Here is a 20912-nt window from a genome sequence, read left to right as displayed (position 1 = left end):
GGGTCCTGACTAGCAGGATCCCAGTGACACATTAAAAACACACTGACCCACACTCACAAACAGGCCAAAAGTTGGGTTAACCGTGCTAGAAAGAGGCTACTTTCCTACACAACCCCCCCACAAAACGAAGGACAATAAGGCTAACCTTGGCCAGCTGAGACTTTATTGTCTAAGTGGTGATAAGTGGAGAGTAGATCTGCAATAGAGTGGTTACTCCCTTTATCATCCACTATATGGTTACTTCCCTGTGGGGATATAAACCACCTTGTTTGTTGATTTTTACCTAACCAAGAGTGTGAGTATAAATTCTCAGAGTTCCTATTAGTATGCTTTAAAGGTCGGCAGTGGGATTGGTCCACTGGGCCTATGTCAAATGCAGGAAATGTTGGACAGGGATGCTGTCTCAAAAAAGCCATAGCTGGGCAAAAACTTTGTCCATATGGCTGTAAGAGAGAACAGCGTTGCTGTTTCTCTTGAGTTGGAGCAGGGCAGGGCTGCTGTCCTATAAGCTCCACACCAAGACAGGGCTACTGTCCTAAGTGTTTAGAGGCAGTGCAGGGCTGCTGCACTAAAGTTTTTCTGGGACTGTTGGAGGGATGCTTCATATTTACTAAAATGGTGCAGTTTTGCATATCTGGATTAGTAATTCCACAGAGAGGTTATTTTACCTCTGGGAGTTCAGCTGTGGTAGCTGATGGCTCCTTTGGTATAGGTTCCACCCCAGGAGAGGTTTCTCCCACCACAGGAATGGTATCCTTAGTGGCAGGGTGGGGAAGGGATACTTTGATATCCTTTTTACCTGTTGGTGGAAGGGGATCCTGTGATTTCAGGCCTTTTTCTCTCCTTTGCTATTTTCATTTCACCAGAAATGAGAGGAAGCAATTCTTCAGGGATACCCAGCAAGGATGCATGGGTATTGAACTCTACCTCAGCCCAACCTGAGGCCTCTAGGTCATTGCCTAAGAAACAATCTAAGGGTAAGCTAGGTGATACCACCACCTGCTAAGGACCAGTAACTCAACCCCAACTAAGTTGAACTACAGCTAAGGGGAGAGACTGAGTGGAGTTATTGACATCAGTAACTTGGTACTTCTGTCCAAGGAGGTGCTGTGCAGGTGACACTAGGTTTTCAGTCACCAAAGTGATACTGGCACATGTGTCCCTGTAGGCCTGGGCCTCAACACCATTTATTAAGAATGACTGCCTGTACTTATCCATGTTAATGGGACAAGCACCCAAGGTGGCAAGGCCAATGCCATGCCACCAGGTGTGACAGAAACTGTCTTTGGACTGTCTACCCCCTTTCTATTATGGTCCCAAAAGTGAACCCAACTACATCTTTAGTTTGACTATTGCCAGTAGTCCCACCACTGTTACCACTGCTGCTAGGGGCACTAGAGTCTGATGTCTTAGTGGTGTTAGGCTCAGGGGCCTTACTGGTGCAGGACCTATCCCCTAACCAATGGCTATACTTTCTTTCTACACACATAGCACCAAGGCTTTTTATGATTGTGTGAAGAGTTAGAGGAGGATGAAGAAGTTTTATCCCCACCCCCAGAGTAGTGTTTTGGACCTGAAGAAGGATCTTTGTGTTTACTTTTATCCCCATGCTTGTCCTGAGATTTTTTGCCATCTTTCTTCTTGCCATCCTTGTCACCCCCTGTATGAGCTTTTCTGCTCACCCTTGTTCTGACCCATTTGTCTGCCTTCTTTCCCAGTTCTCGGGGAGAGGTCAGATCTGAGTCCACAAGATACTGATGTAACAAGTCAGACACACAATTATTCAAGATATGCTCTCTCAGAATCAAGTTATATAGGCTTTCATAATCAGTCACCTTACTGCCGTGTAACCAACCTTCTAGGGCCTTCGCAGAACAGTCTACAAAGTCTGTCCAGTCCTGTGATGACTACTTTCTGGTCTCTCTGAACGTAAGTCTCTACTGTTCAGTGGTTAAGCCCAGACCATCCAAGAGTGCATTTTTAAGAACCTGGTAATCATCTGCATCATCCTCTCTTACAATAAGAAGTCTGTCTCTACCCTTTTCAGAGAAGGATAACCAAAGGATAGCAGCCCATTGTACATGCGGACACTCTGAACTTTACAAGCCCTCTCAAGTGCAGCAAACCACTTGTTGATGCCATCAACATCCTTGTAAGGAGGGACAACTTTGTGCAGATTCCTAGAATCAAATGAAGGTTCCCTAACATTTGTATTCCTAAAACTGCTGCTACCACCATGGGAAACTAACCCCAAACCTGCCTCTCTTTCTCCACAGCCAGGGATTTCCTGTCTAAGGCCACCTGCTGCTGCATTAGCTTCAGTTTGACCTCCTCTAACCTCAGCTTTCTGAGTTGCCTATCTAGGGACTGGTCCGCAGGGTTAGAATTTTGTGAAGCCTCTGAAACAGAGGTAACATGTGAGTGTGCAGAGGCAGACCTATCTCTAACAGTGGTTACTCTAGTGACATGGCCTTGTTGTGTAGCTATTTTAGTTATAGCTCCATGCACGTTATTTTAACACACTAGGCCTCTGTGCACTTTAACCTAAATATATTTTATTCAGCTTCGTCTTATTATTGTTACAATAACTTTTTTTGCGGTCTTGTTTTATTTTCAGTTTATCAAACTGTTTTTGCCTAGGCCAGTACTCTGTTCTCAAACAAGACATTCTTGATCACTCTTTGCTTCTTCCAAGGCTACAGCACAGTACATTGCTGTGAACGTGGTAGAAGTTTAGTTTCCATCATTCGTAGAAAAAACACATCCTTACGTAGAAACATTTTCTCAGAAAATCAGCTGTGTTGTTATAAAAACACTTCCTTGTCCCTTATACGTTAGAGGGAGATTCCAGCCAGTGAACCGAGACTGTATGCTGATTGCTGAATGCTTTGCTACAGATGCTAACGCAGACAGCAGGCCTTTGCTCAGGTATGGGGGTTGATGTCTTCCCAGGGGAACCTGAAGGGCAGAATTAGAGCTTAACATGCTGTGCTCTATCATAGCCTAGGTAGGAATTAGTCCATCGATTATAGTGACAATATGATAGAGTTGTTTTTATGCTTCACTCTTCTCGTCACAATTTTAATACTGTTATGGTGTGACGTCCTGGTTATTGTACCTCATGCTTTGCTATCTAAGATGCTGTTGTTTTATTAAACTCATTATTGAAACATATACTGCCTCTGTTTGTCATTTATATGTGAGACTGAACTGTTAATGAGAGAACCTGTATGAGACCTGACTGACCACGACTTCCCTGAGAAGCCAAGTATGTCATGCACTCGGCTGTCCAGTCATCCCTACCCTTGGGTGGGGATGAGGCACTTCTAGCTAGCCAGAGCAAAGCCCGGATTAGAGCGACAGGTGTCACCTGCAGTGGGTAAGACTTAGGCCCTCATTACAACCCTGGCGGTCGGTGGAGAAATGGCGGTAATACCACCAAAAGGCCGGCAGTAAAAAAAATGAAATTACAAGCATGACGGTGCCCGCCATGCCAAACCGCCACTTCTCTACTCCGACCGCCAGGGTGGTAACGACTGCTGGGCTGGAGACTTCGGTCTCCAGCCCGGTGGCCGTCACTACACCATCGGTGGTATCACAACCCCGCATACCGCAACGGATTTTGTGGGGTTCTGTACTGCCACGAAATCCATGGCAGTAGGCACTATCAGTGCCAGGGAATTAATTCCCTGGCACTGATAGGGGTCTCCCCCAACCCTCTCCCCAGAGTCTTCCTCCCACACCCACCACTCCCCTACCACCCACCAAATGTGGCAGGACCCCCTCCCCATCCCCTGCCACATTGACATACACACCCCCCACCCCCTACACGCACACTCACACACCAACTACACAAACACGCTGACATACATGCACACATACATTCACACATACACACAGACATAAGCACAGACATACACAAAGACATATGCGCACACATTTCCCATACACAGAACACATCCACCGCATGCATACACGCACTCACACACCCCCTCTACATACTTACACACACACCACATGCACGCACACAACACCTCCCTCCCCTAACGGACGATCACCTTACCTGGTCCAGTGATCCTCCGGGAGGGAACAGGATCCATGGGGGCTGCTCTACCACCAGCTCCCCGTCACCAGAACACTGCCACACCGAATCATGGGTTGTGATTCGGTGGGTGGTGTAATGATGACGTGGCGGCCGGTATGGCTGCTGGCGGTTCTCCATCAGGAAAAGGACAGAGGGCTGCCAGCAGTCATGATATGCTGTGCGGAAAACTGCCTGCACTGACGGTCTTCAGCACGGTGGTACCTCAGCAGTCTTATGCTATGCTATACATATGCTATACAAAACTCACATAGCACAGCACTGATGAACAATATAGTGCGTAAAAAATACAAAACAAAACTGAACATTTCGAATGTTTTTTTCAGCCAGAATATAGGGTCTGAGAGTAGAGACTTAACAAGTTTCAGCGCACTAGGCTCCCAGAAAAAATTATGTCGTTTACCTCAGGGGTATAAGAACAGTCCAGGACTGTTCACAGCTCGTGTGACAGCAATTTTGCACAAGATTGATTCTGAAGGATTGTCCTATGTAGATGATATTTATCTTACTGATGATGAATTGCTACAACATTTAAGACGGGTAGCCCGAACTGTTGTCGGATTTGTTGAATTTGGCTACAAATTCAATTTAAAAAAAACAATAATCGCCTTCCTCAGCGTCCTGTTTTTGGGATATGAACTGTCAAGTGAAGGAAAGAGCCTAGCACCACAATTCTTAGAAAAATGTGCACAGTTAAAACCACCAAATACGATTAAAAAACTCCAATTTCTATTGGGTTTCCTAGATTTTGGCAGAATTTACATCCCAGATTATGCTACACGAAGAAAACGTTCATATGATCTGATACGTCCCGATTTTGCAAGTAAATTCTGGACAATTGAACATACACTCATTCTTCGAGATTTGTAAACAGACATGCTTGCAGCACAACACTTGCAAATGAGGGACAACAAAACACATTTGGTCATTAGAGTAATAGCTGGTACCATCGGTTTCACCTATGTGACATTTAATAAAGGTGAGACAGTCCTGATTACATACAACTCACACTTATATTCAGCGGCAGAACAACACTTTGCTCCCACTGAGAAAATTCTCACTGCTGTACAGATGGCTGGCATTAAAGAACGCCCTCTTGCCCAAGGAAAACGCATTATTGTCATTTCTCCGATCCCAGCCCTAGAGGCTGTTACAAAAGCCAGCATTCCGAACGCAAAAGCATTACATCCACGTTGGATACAACGGGCTATGTCTTTGACAGCCACCGATGTATACTACATTTTTGACTCAAAATTACAAACTCAAGAATTTTTGCAGTATTAAATAGAATACCTGGTTCCAGCAAATACATTGCCTATTGAACAATATCATAGAGTAATGTACACCGATGACTCAGCACAACCTGCAATTGCCACAAAACACCAATATTCTGCTGCTTGCGCTGTCGTAAGTGGCTACATGGAGGGCGATACATTTTGTACCCTACATACATTTGCACAAACCCTAGAGGGTTGCACAGCACAGTTAGCGGAGCTAAAGGCTCTGGTGATGGCACTGGAACACACGGATCCTGCACAGCCTACACTGATTGTTTGTGATTCATATTATTGTGTCCAGTCCTTTAACCCCTTCTGAGCTGCAGACGTAGTGGTTACGTCCCACGGCACAGTGCTCCTGTTCAGAGGACGTAACCATTACTTCCTCGGCACGGAGCCCAGAGCGAGCGCTAGCGCTCCCTCCGTGGGGTTCCCCCTCCACCCCCCCCAAGGCGGGGATGGAAGGGGAAGACCTTCCCCTTCCACCAGACCCTCCCCACCCCCCGTATTGACGTCAGCGCACGATCACGCGCAGACTTTGTTACCCACTGCCGGTCGCATTGGAAGCCATTTGCTTCCAGTGCGATGAAGGTAGAAACAGGTGAGTTTCTCCTCCGGCGGGTGGCGGGTTTGGGACAAAGAGGCACCTGGGGAAAGGAAAGGCTTTTCCTTTCCCCCGGTGTCTCTTTCAGCATTCCTGCTGCCCGATCACATTGCAATCGGGCAGCAGGAATGCCCACTAGACACCAGGGATTTTATTTTATTTTTAATGTTTTCAAATGTTTACGTGTTTGGGAGCGGCCCCTTGGGCAAAGGTCGCTCCCATGTGGAGGCATGTTTGAATGGCCCTTTCTGCCCCCCTTAGGGGCAGATCAGCCTAATATTTTTAGGCCGATCTGCCCCCAAGGGGGGCAGAAGCCACTAGACACCAGGCATTTTTTTGTTGTTGTTGATGTTTTGAATTGTTAGCATTGGGGAGCGGCCCCTTGGGCAAGGGTCGCTCCCATTTGGGGGCATGTTTGTGTGGCCATTTCTGCCTCCCTTGGGGGCAGATCGGCCTATTATTTTTAGGCCGATCTGCCCCGAAGGGGGGCAGAAGCCACTAGACACCAGGGATTTTTTTGTTGTTGTTGATGTTTTGAATTGTTAGCGTTGGGGAGCGGCCCCTTGGGCAAGGGTCACTCCCATTTGGGGGCATGTTTGTGTGGCCATATCTGCCTATTATTTTTAGGCTGATCTGCCCTAGACGCAAGGGATTTTTTTTTGTAGTTGATGTTTTCAATTTTTAGCTTCGGGGAGCGGCCCCTTGGCCAAGGGTCGCTCCCATTTGGGGGCATGTTTGAATGGCCATTTCTGCCCCCCTTGGGAGCAGATCGGCCTAATATTTTTAGGCCGATCTGCCCCCAAGGGAGGCAGAAGCCACAAGATGCCAGGGATTTTTTGTTGTTGTTGATGTTTTCAGTTTTTAGAGTTGGGGAGTGGGCATGGGTCGCTTCCATTTGGGGGCAAGTTTGTGTGGCCATTTCTGCCCCCATTGGGGGCAGATGGGCCTAATATTTTTAGGCTGATCTGGGGGCAGAAACCACTAGAACACCAGGGATTTTTTTTGTATATGTTTATTTATGTGGGGGGCGTCCCCTGTGGCAAGGGGCGCCCCCCCAAGGGGGCATTGAACTGTTGGCCATTTCTGTCCCCCCCCCCCTTGGAGGCAGATGGGCCTATTTTTTTCAGGCCCATCTGCCCCCAAGGGGGGCAGAAGCCACGTAGGCACCAGGGATAGTGTGTGTGTTTTTTTTTTTTTGGGGGGGTGGGCCCTTGGACAAGGGTCACCCCCCCTGGGGACACACTACTAAAGGTATTTTCTGCCCTCCTTGGGGCAGATAGGTCTATTTTTTAGTAGGCCCATCTGCCCCTATGGCACAATCCACTTAGACACCAATTTCTAAATGCTTGATGGTGGGATGTTTGTCAACTGATGAAGTATTTGCATTTGTGATATTTTTTTTCCTCTTTTTTGTTCTAGTTCAAAGCTTTTGCTTTCTTTGCTGTGGCTCCCTGCGGTTTTGGTGGTGGTTGACCTGCGGTTTGCATAGTTGCATGTTTTATGTAAGTAAAAACAATTTACTCCAAAGGAGTATTGTTGCCATGCATGAATTACATGTTTGTAGGTGGTGTACTAAATGCAGGTTTGTGTGAAATTGTCCTTAGATTTGTGCACAATGATATTTGTGTTGTCGTATTTCTAATTTGCTTTTCTTTCTTTCTTTTTAGTGGGATATCATTGGTGATTGCTGTGTCTGTGCAGAGTAGTTGCTGGTTATTCAAGCTTTTTCAGGCAAGTGAGCGGTATCGTTTTTGAGTTTATAACTCTTACTAATAAAGCTACACTTTATTACTTATCTTACAAAGTGCTGGTTGTTGGTGGTGCATTTGTCCAGTTAATTTTCGTAGGAAAGATCATTGCTAGCCGCAGGATGACCTCTCAGCAGGTGGTTGGTATGCTTTTTGAGTCATTGTCTGATCATGATTATGAGACGGACTCTGCATCTGAGGCAGAGGATGAAGTGAGAGATTCTGGCAGTGAAGTTTCTGTCGCAGAGGAATCTTCTGATGAGAATTTACACTCAGTGCAGATGAAGGAAGGGCCTGTTTCAGAGGAAGACACTGATGTGCCATTAGTGCAGCAACCTGGGGCTGAAAGGTTTCCCGTTAGAAGACCTGAACTCTGGGTTGCCCCAAACATGGAGCAGCCAGAGTTGCCTGCCTTTACCGGTCTACCGGGGTGTAGAGTCAATACTGAGAAACTTTTGCCTGTCAATTTCTTTGAGTTATTTGTGGATGATGTGTTTTTGGAAGAGATTGTTGAGCAGACTAATTTGTATGTGGAGCAGTATTTGAGGGACAACGCTGCTAGACTTAGGCCGCACACTACAGATGCCGGGTGGATTCCCACAAATTTGGAGGAGATTAAAAGGTTTTTAGGTTTGACTCTTTTGATGGGGTTGATAAGGAAGCCATCACTGGCTTCCTATTGGTCTACTAGTCCATTGATGGCAACAGCTATATTTCCTGCAACAATGAGTCGTAATCGGTATTTGCTTCTTCTTAGGATGCTGCATTTTATTGACAATGCATTAGCCTTGCCATGAGATCACCCTGATTCTGACCATCTTTTTAAGATTAGGCCTGTCCTTGACTATTTTGTAGATCGGTTTTCAGAGGTCTATGTTCCAGGCAAAGAAATAGCTGTGGATGAGTCTTTGGTCCTCTTCAAGGGTTGTTTGGTTTTTAGGCAGTACATTCCTAGCAAGAGGGCACGATGTGGAATTAAATTGTATATGCTGTCTGAAAGTAGTACAGGATATGTGTATAATTTCCGTGTCTACACTGGTAGGGATTCTAGTATTGACCCCCCTGGCTGTCTTCCCACTTTTGGAGTTACTGAGAAAATTGTGTGAGAACTTGGTAGACGACTGTTCAACAAAGGTCACCATTTGTATGTGGATAACTTTTACACTGGAGTGCAGTTGTTCAAGGAATTGTTTAGAGTGGACACTGTTGCTTGTGGCACAATTTGTTGTAACCGGAAAGGCTATCCAAGGGAGCTTGTCTGTAAAAAACTTCAGAGGGGACAGTGCAGTGCCTTGTGTAATGATGAGCTGCTAGCTTTGAAGTTTTCAGACAGGAAGGATGTATACATGCTAAGTACCATCCATGATGAGAGTACTTCCCCATGACTGTTTGGGGCCAGGTTTCTGAAGTGTGCATACCTGTGTACATTTTAGATTATAATAAGCACATGGGAGGTGTAGATAGAGTTGATCAAAGGTTGGAACCTTATACTGCCATTCGTAAGTCTTACGTTTGGTATAAGAAGTTAGCAATTCACCTCTTCCACTTAGCAACATTTAATGCTTTTATTGTGTTTAAGGATAGGTCTCCAGAGTCAAAGATGACATTTGTGAAATTTCAGGAGTCAGTGATAGAGAGCCTTATTGTGGTGGAACAGGCCAGATTTCCTAGAGAAGCAGTGGTGGAGGATGTGGCTCAATTGAAAGATCGCCACTTTGCTGAGCACATTCCGCCCACACCCAAAAAAGACTTTCCAGCTAAGAAATGTAGAGTGTGTTTTCGAAGAGGTATCCGGAGAGAGACTTGAATTTACTGCCCAGATTGTCCTTCAAAGCCTGGGCTGTGTGTGGGTGGTTGTTTTAAGAATTATCACACCCAAAAGAATTACCGGGAACAACCATGAGTGTAAACTGATGTCTGTTTTGTATTTTCATGTGTTCAGTTTCATGGTTAGCATTTCTGTCATGTACTTAGTTAGAGCTTTTGTGTTTGTAGTTTTGTAATTATTTCTAATTAGTTAGGGGTTTCTTTGTTAAAAAAAAAAAAAAGTGATGCCATTGTGTGTGGAGTGGGGCTTGGCTGAGGGTGTATATATTGACTTGCTGTTGGCTACTGCAACACACTGCCAGACAAACACCAGTCCACACACTCCCATCAGCTGGTGTGATTGTTGTATCAGGCATGTGGGCGTATGTAAGTGATGGGCACTTGAGTGGCGCTGTCTGTCGATGTGAGTGTTGTAATGTGCTGGGCCCGTGGCTGGCAGCGTGAATGGTCTTGTGCATGTCATGTATGAAAGGTGTGTGAATGGACTGTAAAGCAGTTGGTGCCTTGCCGTGGCTTTACAGCTCACGAGCTGTGAGTCATTGGTTCTGTTTTTTGGCCTTTCAGTTATTAACAGTGCATTTCATTTTTGTGAAATCTCTTGTAAATGAAATTTGATCCACTGAACCATCACTCACCCTCGTGCCAAATCCAACCAGTATGTGTGGTAAAAATGACAAAACCTGCTCCGCTGTAATCAGGCGTCGCAGCACACCTGTGACACGCTAGGTGCCTCGGGTGGGACCCCGATGATGAAGCATGCCACCAACTTGGTTGGTGGGTGAGGGGTCTTTTTCACATAACCTAAGTGCATTTCTTTTCACAATTTTAGTGTTTGGCACATCACAGACGTATGTGGACACATCAAAATGATATATTACAAAACTACCTGTGTTTGGGGGGGAGGGAGCACCTATGTTTTTGGTCCTGGGTGCGGTCTTCATCTAGGGAAACCTACCAAACCCAGACATTTTTTAAAACTAGACACCCCAAGGAGTCCAGGGAGGTGTGGCTTGCGTGGATCCCCCAACATTTTCTTACCCAGACTCCTCTGCAAACCTCAATATTTGCTTAAAAAAGCATGTTTTCCTGACTTTCGTTTGTACCATCACCGCTCCAGCACAAAATTCATACTCCCAGCGTTCCCCTCAGTCTCCCAAGTAAAATGACACCTCACTTGTGTGGGTCCCCAAAGCAGATTCAGCCTAAAGATGTATAAAAGAAGAATATGTCCTTATCAACTCGCTGTGCTATCCCCTCTATCTCTACAAGCTTTTGGCCTTATCTGTTGCAGGCACCTGGCCCACCCACACAAGTGAGGCATAGTTTTTATCGGGAGACTTAGGGGAGCGCTGGGTGGAAGGAATTTTGTGGCTCCTCTCAGATTCCAGAACTTTCTGTCACCGAAATGTGAGGAAAATGTGTTTTTTTAGCCAAATTTTGAGGTTTGCAAAGGATTCTGGGTAACAGGACCTGGTCAGAGCCCCACAAGTCACCCCATCTTGTATTCCCCTAGGTCTCTAATTTTCAAAAATGCACATGTGTGGTAGGTTTCCCTAGGTGCCGGCTGAGCTAGAGGCCAAAATCTACAGGTAGGCACTTTGCAAAAAACACCTCTGTTTTCTGTCAAAAAATGGGATGTGTCCATGTTGTGCTTTGGGGCATTTCCTGTCGCGTGCGCTAGGCCTACCCACACAAGTGAGGTATCATTTTTATCGGGAGACTTAGGGGAGCGCTGGGTGGAAGGAAATTTGTGGCTCCTCTCAGATTCCAGAACTTTCTGTCACCGAAATGTGAGGAAAATGTGTTTCTTTAGCCAAATTTTGAGGTCTGCAAAGGATTCTGGGTAACAGAACATGGGCAGAAGCCCCACAAGTCACCCCATCCTGGATTCCTCTAGGTCTCTAGTTTTCAAAAATGCACAGGTTTGGTAGGTTTCCCTAGGTGCCGGCTGAGCTAGAGGCCAACATCTACAGGTAGGCACTTTGCAAAAAACATCTCTGTTTTCTGTCAAGAATGGGATGTGTCCATGTTGTGTTTTGGGGCATTACCTGTTGCGGGCGCTAGGCCTACCCACACAAGTGAGGTATCATTTTTATCGGGAGACTTGCGGAAACGCTGGGTGGAAGGACATTTGTGGCTCCTCTCAGATTCCAGAACTTTCTGTCACCGAAATGTGAAGAAAATGTGTTTTTTTAGCCAGATTTTGAGTTTTGCAAAGGATTCTGGGTAACAGAACCAGGCAGAGCCCCACAAGTCACCCCATCTTGGATTCCCCTAGGTCTCTAGTTTTCAAAAATGTACAGGTTTGGTAGGTTTCCCAAGGTGCCGGCTGAGCTGGAGGTCAAAATCTACATGTAGGCACTTTGCAAAAAACACCTCTGTTTTCTGTCAAAAAATGGGATGTGTCTACGTTGTGTTTTGGGTCATTTCCTGTCGCGGGCGCTAGGCCTACCCACACAAGTGAGGTATAATTTTTATCGGGAGACTTGGGGGAGCGCTGGGTGGAAGTAAATTTGTGGCTCCTCTCAGATTCCAGAACTTTCTGTCACCGAAATGTGAGGAAAATGTGTTTTTTAGCCACATTTTGAGGTTTGCAAAGGATTCTGGGTAACAGAACCTGGTCAGAGCCCCACAAGTCACCCCATCTTGTATTCCCCTAGGTCTCTAGTTTAAAAAAATGCACAGGTTTGGTAGGTTTCCCTAGGTGCCAGCTGAGCTAGAGGCCAAATTCTACAGGTAGGCACTTTGCAAAAAACACCTCTGTTTTCTGTCAAAAAATGGGATGTGTCCACGTTGTGTTTTGGGGCATTTCCTGTCACGGGCACTAGGCCTACCCACTCAAGTGAGGTATCATTTATATCGGGAGACTTGCGGAAATGCTGGGTGGAAGGGCATTTGTGGCTCCTCTCAGATTCCAGAACTTTCTGTCACCGAAATGTGAGGAAAATGTGTTTTTTTAGCCAAATTTTGAGGTTTGCAAAGCATTCTAGGTAACAGAACCTGGTCAGAGCCCCACAAGTCACCCCATATTGGATTCCCCTAGGTCTCTAGTTTTAAAAAATGTACAGGTTTGGTAAGTTTCCCTAGGTGCCGACTGAGCTAGAGGCCAAAATCTACAAGTAGGCACTTTGCAAAAAACACCTCTGTTTTCTGTCAAAAAATGGGATGTGTCCACGTTGTGTTTTGGGGCATTACCTGTTGCGGGCGCTAGGCCTACCCACATAAGTGAGGTATTGTTTTTATCGGGAGACTCGGGGGAAGAAAGAATAGCAAAACAAGAGTTATTGCCAATTGTCTTTCTCTACATTTTTTCCTTCCAAATATAAGAGAGTGTGTAAAAAAGACGTCTATTTGAGAAATGCCCTGTAATTCACTTGCTAGTATGGGCACCCCGGAATTCAGAGATGTGCAAATAACCACTGCTCTTCAGTACCTTATCTTGTGCCCCTTTTGGAAATTCAAAGGTTTTCTTGATAACTATTTTTCACTCTGTATATTTCAGCAAATTAATTGCTGTATTCCCGGTATAGAATGAAAACCCACTGATAGTGGACCTCATGATATCCCATGGCCTTCGTTTGGGTAATGGCCGCTTTCCAGCGGACATTCCGGCCAGACCAACCTTCTTCAGGGGCTCATATAGTAACAAATTGGATTATATCCTCTTTGACTTAAGACTATGGCATCATATTCTAGACTTAGAGGTGGGTCTTCCCCATACTAGTGATCATGCTCCCCTCCAGATCACATACAAGAGTTCTCTCCTAGTAGGGGTCGCACTTCCCCCTGTCTCCTCTACTGTTATGGAGCTGTCCAGTAATAAGCGTACAGTAAGGTGGGACTCCTTTGTGCAATCAAATAAGCTTCTAGGAAAATTGCGTGCCCTAACCTCTTCTCACCAGTTATTTGATACCAACTTTATTCTGGCTCCATTAGAAATATTGCCTCTTCATTTGGACCTTTTTTCTACTCTGAAAGAGCTGTTTACTAAACGTCCAAGGCCACTGACTACTTCCTGTATTCGACCACATACTAAATGGTTCAACAAGAGGTGTAGGGAGGCCAAAAATACTTTGGCCATCGCGCTAAAGACCAAAGACAGATCAGGCATCATCACTGCTAGACGTCATTATGCTTCCACTTGCAACAAAAGTAAATTCGAGTACGAAGAGGGGCTATGGAGCAATTTACTTGAGGCAGCTACCGTCCATGATTCAAAACGGTTCTGGCTCCTAGTTTCCTGTGGTGATCAGAACCGCGCATCTCACCTGGAGTCTTATATTTCTCCTGACATCTGGCTCTCCTACTTCAAGGAATTGTATGGACCATTGTCGGCAAGTCATATTTCTGACATAATTTCGGAGGAGCCAACAACTTTTGACGAGCCTATGGCTTTCTTGCCCCCTTTTACACTGAACGAAACTGTGTCGGCCATTGCAGCCCAGAAAGCAGCAAAAGCCCCTGGGATGGACGGGATCCCCTCTGATATGTTTAAAGTGGACCAGAACACCTGGGGCCCATATATTAACAGACTTTCTAATGCCATCTTGACTAGCAGAATTTATCCTGACTCATGGAAAGAGGCGATTATAGTGCCCATCCATAAGAAAGGAGAGAGGAACAACCCGGGTAATTATAGACCCATCAGCCTCCTCGACAACCTTCAAAAAATTTTCTGTTATCAGTTGTTGAGCAGGCTGAACAAGTGGCTAGTTGAAAATCAAATCTTAAATCATCTACAAGCGGGCTTCAGAGAAAAAACTAGCACATTAGACCAGATATTTTGTTTTACTTCTATTAAATGGAAAGTTGTCGATGTTGACTTAGGCCACCTATATGTAGCATTTGTAGATCTAAAATCGGCCTTTGATCTAGTACCCCGCCACAAACTGTGGGAAGTTCTGTCTAAAATAGGAGTCCCGTGCTCTATTTTAAATATTATCAGGGATCTTTACACTGGCAACTATGGTAGAATTAGATGGGGCCCACAAGGTGAATTAACAGAAAAATTCCTTACTGCCCGAGGTGTAAGACAAGGTTGTGTTCTTGCCCCTACCTTATTCCTTCTCTTCATAAACGCATGCATCCCTTATCTCATGGAGTGCTCTAACGACTCGCCTAAAATAGGAGGGCAGAAGATCCCCTGCCTTCTTTTTGCCGATGACACCCTGCTGGTTTCTCAAACAGCCACAGGCCTTTCAACCCTGCTTTCAAGATTCATTGACTATTGCAATGATTATGGGCTCGAAATCAACCGATTAAAAACCAAGTGCATGGTGTTTGGCGATAGGAAAGGCAGAATGAGACGACCTATCTATTTAGAGGGTGCCGCGCTGGAAAGAGTCAGCGATTTTGATTATTTAGGCCTGAAACTAGAAGACTCGCACAAGTGGCAGCGCCACATCCAGAAGGCAACTTTACGATTGCAACAGCGAGCGAGTGGCATTGCAAGATTTGCAGCTAGATCTCCTAGCTTTGCCATGACGCCCGCAGTAGAAATTTATAAACTACAAGCAAGAGGGGGAGCAATCTATGGAGCTGAACTGTGGGGCCACTGTTGCCTGGATGATTTGATAAAAGTGGAGAACTTTTTCTTAAGGTCATTGCTAAGAGTTCCTTCCAGTACCCCAATGCTCCCAATACGCATGGACCTAAATCTCCCTTCTATCAGCCAGATCGCTGCACTCAAGCCCCTGTTGTACTGGATTCGCCTATGGTCATCAGATTCTCTTGTCCATTATAGATGTGCGCTAGCTAACTTGATGGCCAACAACACTAGCTCCAAAATCAAGTGGTGTGCATATGTAGAAAGGACCCTCTCGCTTCTTGGTTTGGGGTCCTATTGGAAGGAACCATTATCTATCCCTAAGAACGCAACCCAGACTCTAAAGGATGCTTTCTGGCTCCACGTTCAACTTTCCCAACTGTCCGCTGTCTCGTCATCATCCATGACGGGAAACTTTTTATATTTTAAATGCCATTATGAATTTGCACAATATATGGATATAGTATCTTCCCCGTTTGCTCGTTCATTATACATTAGATTCAGGGTGGGCTCTCTTCCTTTGCGTTCCCTCACTTATAAATGGTCTAATTTTAGTTGTTCTTCTAAGATGTGTCCGATGGGCTGTGCCAGAGAAGAATCAGTAACTCATATTCTCTTCCAATGCCCCGCATACTCCAAACAAAGAGCCCGTTGGATTATTCCTCTGTGCAGAAGTAAGGGTTTTAAAAACTGCTTGCTAGCTCTGAGAATTTTTAAATCTGATTCATCGGTTTTAGTGGTTTGTTGTTTGTCAAAATATTTAGACTCAATCTGGCGTATCAGACTGAACACGCTTAAAAAAGCAGAGGGAAATTTAACAATGAATGTGGTAAACAACAATTGATGGATTTATCATTGCATGCACATATCACTTTTATTGGTTCAGATGCATTCCCTACCTGCTGTTTTTATTTTTCTTAGATATTTTTTAAATTGAAATGTCCTTTTTATCTGATATGGTTTGCCAGGCTTGTATCTTATTCTTTTACCTATAATGCGTTTTTACATAACTATAAGGTGCGATTTTCCATGAGGGAACTGCTTATGTGTAAATATTTCTCTTTTCTTTTTTTTTTTCCTTTTCAATCTTTTATGACTTAAATTGTTTATTATGTAGCTTGCCGTTCCTTTTTTGTGTGATGCGCTTTTATGGTATTTATATTTACCGAAATAAAGCTAATAATGAATGAATGAATGAATGAAAACCCACTGCAGGTGCAGCTCATTTATTGGCCCTGGGTACCTAAGGTTCTTGATGAACCTACAAGCCCTATATATCCCCACGACCAGAATAGTCCAACAGACGTAACGGTATATTGCTTTCAAAAATCTGACATTGCAGGAAAAAGTTACAGAGTAAAACGTAGAGACAAATTTCAGTTTTTTTACCTCAATTTCAATATTTCTTTTTTCAGTTGTTATTTTCTGTAGGAAACCCTTGTAGGATCTAGACAAATTACCCCTTGCTGAATTCAGAATTGTGTCTACTTTTCAGAAATGTTTAGTTTTCTGGGATCCAGCATTGGTTTCATGCCCATTTCTGTCACCGACTGAAAGGAGGCTGAAAGCACAAAAAATCATAAAAATGGGGTATGTCCCAGTAAAATGCCAAAAGTGTGTTGAAAAATTGAGTTTTCTGATTCAAGTCTGCCTGGCACCGCAAACCCTTTGTTGATGCCATTTTCAGGGAAAAAACCACAAGCCTTCTTTTGCAGCCCCTTTTTCCCATTTGTTTTAAAAAAAAATGAAATTTTCACTGTATTTTGGCTAATTTCTTGGCCTCCTTCTGGGGAACCCACAAAGTCTGGGTACCTCTAGAATCCCTTGGATGTTGGAAAAAAAGGATGCAAATTTGGCGTGGGTAGCTTATGTGAACAAAAGGTTATGAGGGCCTAAGCTCAAACTGCCCCAAATAGCCAAAAAAAGGCTCGGCACAGGAGGGGGAAAAGGTCTGGCAGCGAAGGGGTTAATGGATATCTGCATTACTGGTGCCAGAATGGGTTCAGAGATTCTAAAGGCAACACCATTAAAAACAGACTTCTGTGGCGGAAAGTAGCAGATCTGAAAGAGACGCTACCAAAAATGTCCATGTTGTACATACACTTGGATACCAGCACGCTGGGATACACGTTGCTGGAAACACATTGGCTGATGAAGCCGCAAAGTCAGCAGTGGCTGTGGCCGCTGTAGCTGCAGTAACACGTTCAAGTACGAAACCGGACGCAGACATATGGGCTGCCGTGAAAGCTACGGCTGATGGTACGCCCTATCCTAAAACATTTCTGGCTAAATATTCCTACCGAATGGGAGATCACCTGAATGCTGAAGTTAGAATACTTGGTGTAGGCGTGAGAGATATTCCCAATAAAGACATAAGACCAGGGTTGATTAAAACAGCGCATGAAGGAGTGGCATCTGCCAATGCTGGTGTGGCGGCTACAATTTCAATCTTACAAGCTCGTTATTGGTGTCCAGGCCTCTTCAAAGAGACCAAACATTATGTCCTTTGCTGTGACATCTGCCAACAAATTAAAGTTTCCACTGCCAAATGCCCGCCGCAGACATCCCTCTTGATTACAAACAAACAATTACAATGTGTGTACTTGGACCATTACGGTCCCCTAACACCAGATAGTGCATACAAGTATATATTTGTCGCTGTTGACCCATGTTCCAGATTTTTATGGGTGTGGCCACAATGCTTGGCTGACGCTCGGACTGTTATTAAAGATTTGCGAGTCTTTATCAGTACATATGCGGTTGCGACTTTCCATTCGAACCATGGCCCTCCTTTTGCATCAAGGGCATTCAGGGACATCATGGCTTTGTTGGGGGTCCAACTCCAGTACTTGTCTCCATTTCATCAAGAGGGAAATAGTGTTGTGGAGTGATTAAACTGTGATTTAAAGCAATTCTTAACAGCCAGAGTCTTAGGTATGGGTCGTAGTTGGGTTAACCACCTATATGGAGTCCAGAGAGCACTTAATAATCTGCCTAGAAGGTCCCTGGGGGGGTCGTACTTCATAAGAGTGCCTGTTTGCAACTCAAATGTATGTTCCTGATCTTGATGGTCCTGGTGTGGAGGCAGCAGAAACACCTTTTGACATAAATGAATGTGTCACTGTTTTACAGGAATTGCAACAGTTCTGCGACGATAATTCTTCTATCAGTGCTCCCTCCACAGGAATTAAGGATGTGCCTGTAACACCTACCGGCTGAATTCCCAGAGTTGGTGATCTTGTACGTGATAAAGTCGCTGTGAAAAAAGAATTTGCCCCTTCCTATCGAGCACCAGTCCCAGCATTAGGAATACACGGTATCAGAACTGTAATTCTACCACCGTTGGCAGGTGCCAAAGAAAATCGTTTTGTCTCCGTCGACAATGTCAAACTACACCATGTGGCCGATTCTGCACAGCAGACCAAGAGGAACATCCAGTAGTCCCCGAATCCCTCTCACTACTGGTCAAGAAGTCCCTCTACAGGTTATTTATACCAACACTGACACCTCTCCGAGCTTGGGGAGGGTGAAAGATGATCTTGCATTGGTTCCACTAACCGAACAATACAGAAACAATTGACCAAGTTGACTCAACTCCAACACAGACGGATGGTGCTATCTATTGAGTGCCACCACGGGAAACACCAACTCCACCACTGACCATGGCTCCAGCATTTGCATGTACTGCTTCTGGATATTTTGCCGATTTCAATTATGACGTCTCAGACTCATTCACCTCTTCAACAACCTCAATTGTCAAAAACACATAAGCTACTGGCTTAGAAAATCATATTTTGTTTTTCCATGGAACCTTCTATGGCTTTCTTTGACTGTTCTAGCTTTCCTACTTTGGATTGGTTTCATTATTACCTTTTTATTGCTAATACATGGTCATTTTCTTCCTGAAAAATCAGCAGTTAAATTGGTGGAGGAGGTCTTAAAATTACATTTTTCATCACACATGGTCAGAAGAGACTTCTCATTTGTGAACATTCCCACAGTACCAATTCCTGATGGGATTGTATGGGACAAAGTAATATTTGATATATATGGTCCCACGGAAGTAATTCAAATACCATATGTGTTCAAACTATCAATGAAAGATATGATAATACCAGGCATTGTTTCTGATGATTGGTATGTGAAAACAGTTGATTCTATGATGACTGAATTGCAGTATTACACTGTGTTTGAAAACGAAGATATTTATCAATCTAAAGAGAACTATGGTGATATGTTTTGCTATAATTATTATGGGCACCATTTCATACATAGAGCGAGCAGCCCCCAAACTGTTTTTAATTATACACAATGGGAACATTGTCCGACTCCAACACAAGGGAGTTCAAAAACATATTCTGAAAAGTTTACATATTGTTCTGGGCACAATGCAAAAAATGCTGAGTCATATTATTTTAAGGTACCACCTACTAAAGGTACACATATACTAATGACGAATACGAAATCTATATATTCAGAATCCTTTGTTTTCTGATTGTCTATTGAAGGCTATGAATATTGGCTGAAATCGATTGATATGAAGAGTGTATGGTGAACTAGGCATTGGCAAATTAGGGGAAATGAAGCTTTATTTAGAGCATGGCTCATACCAGTACAAATTATATTCTTAAATGAAACAGTACAACAAACAAGTTGTTTAGGCTTAGCTAAGATTAAGGAATTAAATATGCCCAGCATACCTTCCCCTGCAAAGTTGAATAAATTGCAAAAATATACAAATGCAACTGAAGATCAGCTCGATGAATGGGTCCAGAATGGTACATTTATTGTTTCACTGACACGCCCTGGTGGGTGGTTATTGTGGCCAATATATACCAATGGGTGTCATCAACGGTTTATCAACTCCTCAGGGGGTTTTAGAACTAGAAGGCCAGACCCTTGCTATATATCATCAGAACATGCGGGTATAGTTACGACATATAATGTAGGGAAATTATGCCAGCAATGATTATGAACTTCCTCACTAGATGCGGTTAGAGAACACCTCAGTCTCCTGTCTAATAATACTGATTTACAGGACTTCCTGTTAGGCCCCAGAAAACACAGAAGGAAGCGTTTTCCTGTTAGGCCCCAGAAAACACAGAAGGAAGCGTTTCTTATATGAAGTATATAATGAAATTTGGAAGCTTTCCCAACAAGAGACAGCTTCCTGGTTAAGGCAAATAGACCAGGAAAATATGGAAAAGGCATTAGCTGTTGTGGATAATGGAATCAACACCTTGTCCGACCGGATATACACTTTAAATAATATTGTATCTTCTGCTATAGACATTATACAAACAGATACGTCTTCTTTACACCATGGACAGAGTCAGCCAAGATCCATTATGCAGTTGGGTTGGACACTTCAAACATTGAAGGCGGGTCGCGTTCCCTGGCAGAATGTCAGTGCGAGGGAGATATTTTCTTCCTTTAATTTAACGTGACAACAACAACTAATGGCTAAAAAGGAAGCAACTTATGTCATGCTTAATACTGAGAAGTTATACATTTTGCCTTTTACTGTGGCTGAAATACCATCTGCTGAGTGGTTAATATATGGCGTCATTAATCTGCCTATTACTACACTTCAATTTACCTCTTGTTTAAAACACATTCTGGTGGGCAGATATGAAAGGCTGGGAGATAGTTAAATCCATGAGGTGTGGGAGCTTCCCTTCTCGTACAAATGTCTCATTGGTATGAAAGAAGTCTTTCTTAGCGGTAGTGAATGTAAGACTTCAGTCAGCCATTCAATAGTTTGTAAACAGCTGTCCTTGCATGGGGCGTGTAACGCCTCTGCTGCAAA

Source organism: Pleurodeles waltl, chromosome 7 (genome assembly GCF_031143425.1).
Source record: "Pleurodeles waltl isolate 20211129_DDA chromosome 7, aPleWal1.hap1.20221129, whole genome shotgun sequence".
Taxonomy (NCBI): Eukaryota; Metazoa; Chordata; class Amphibia; order Caudata; family Salamandridae; genus Pleurodeles; species Pleurodeles waltl.
The sequence above is the reverse complement of the archived record's forward strand: the minus strand, read 5'-3'. Positions refer to the sequence as shown.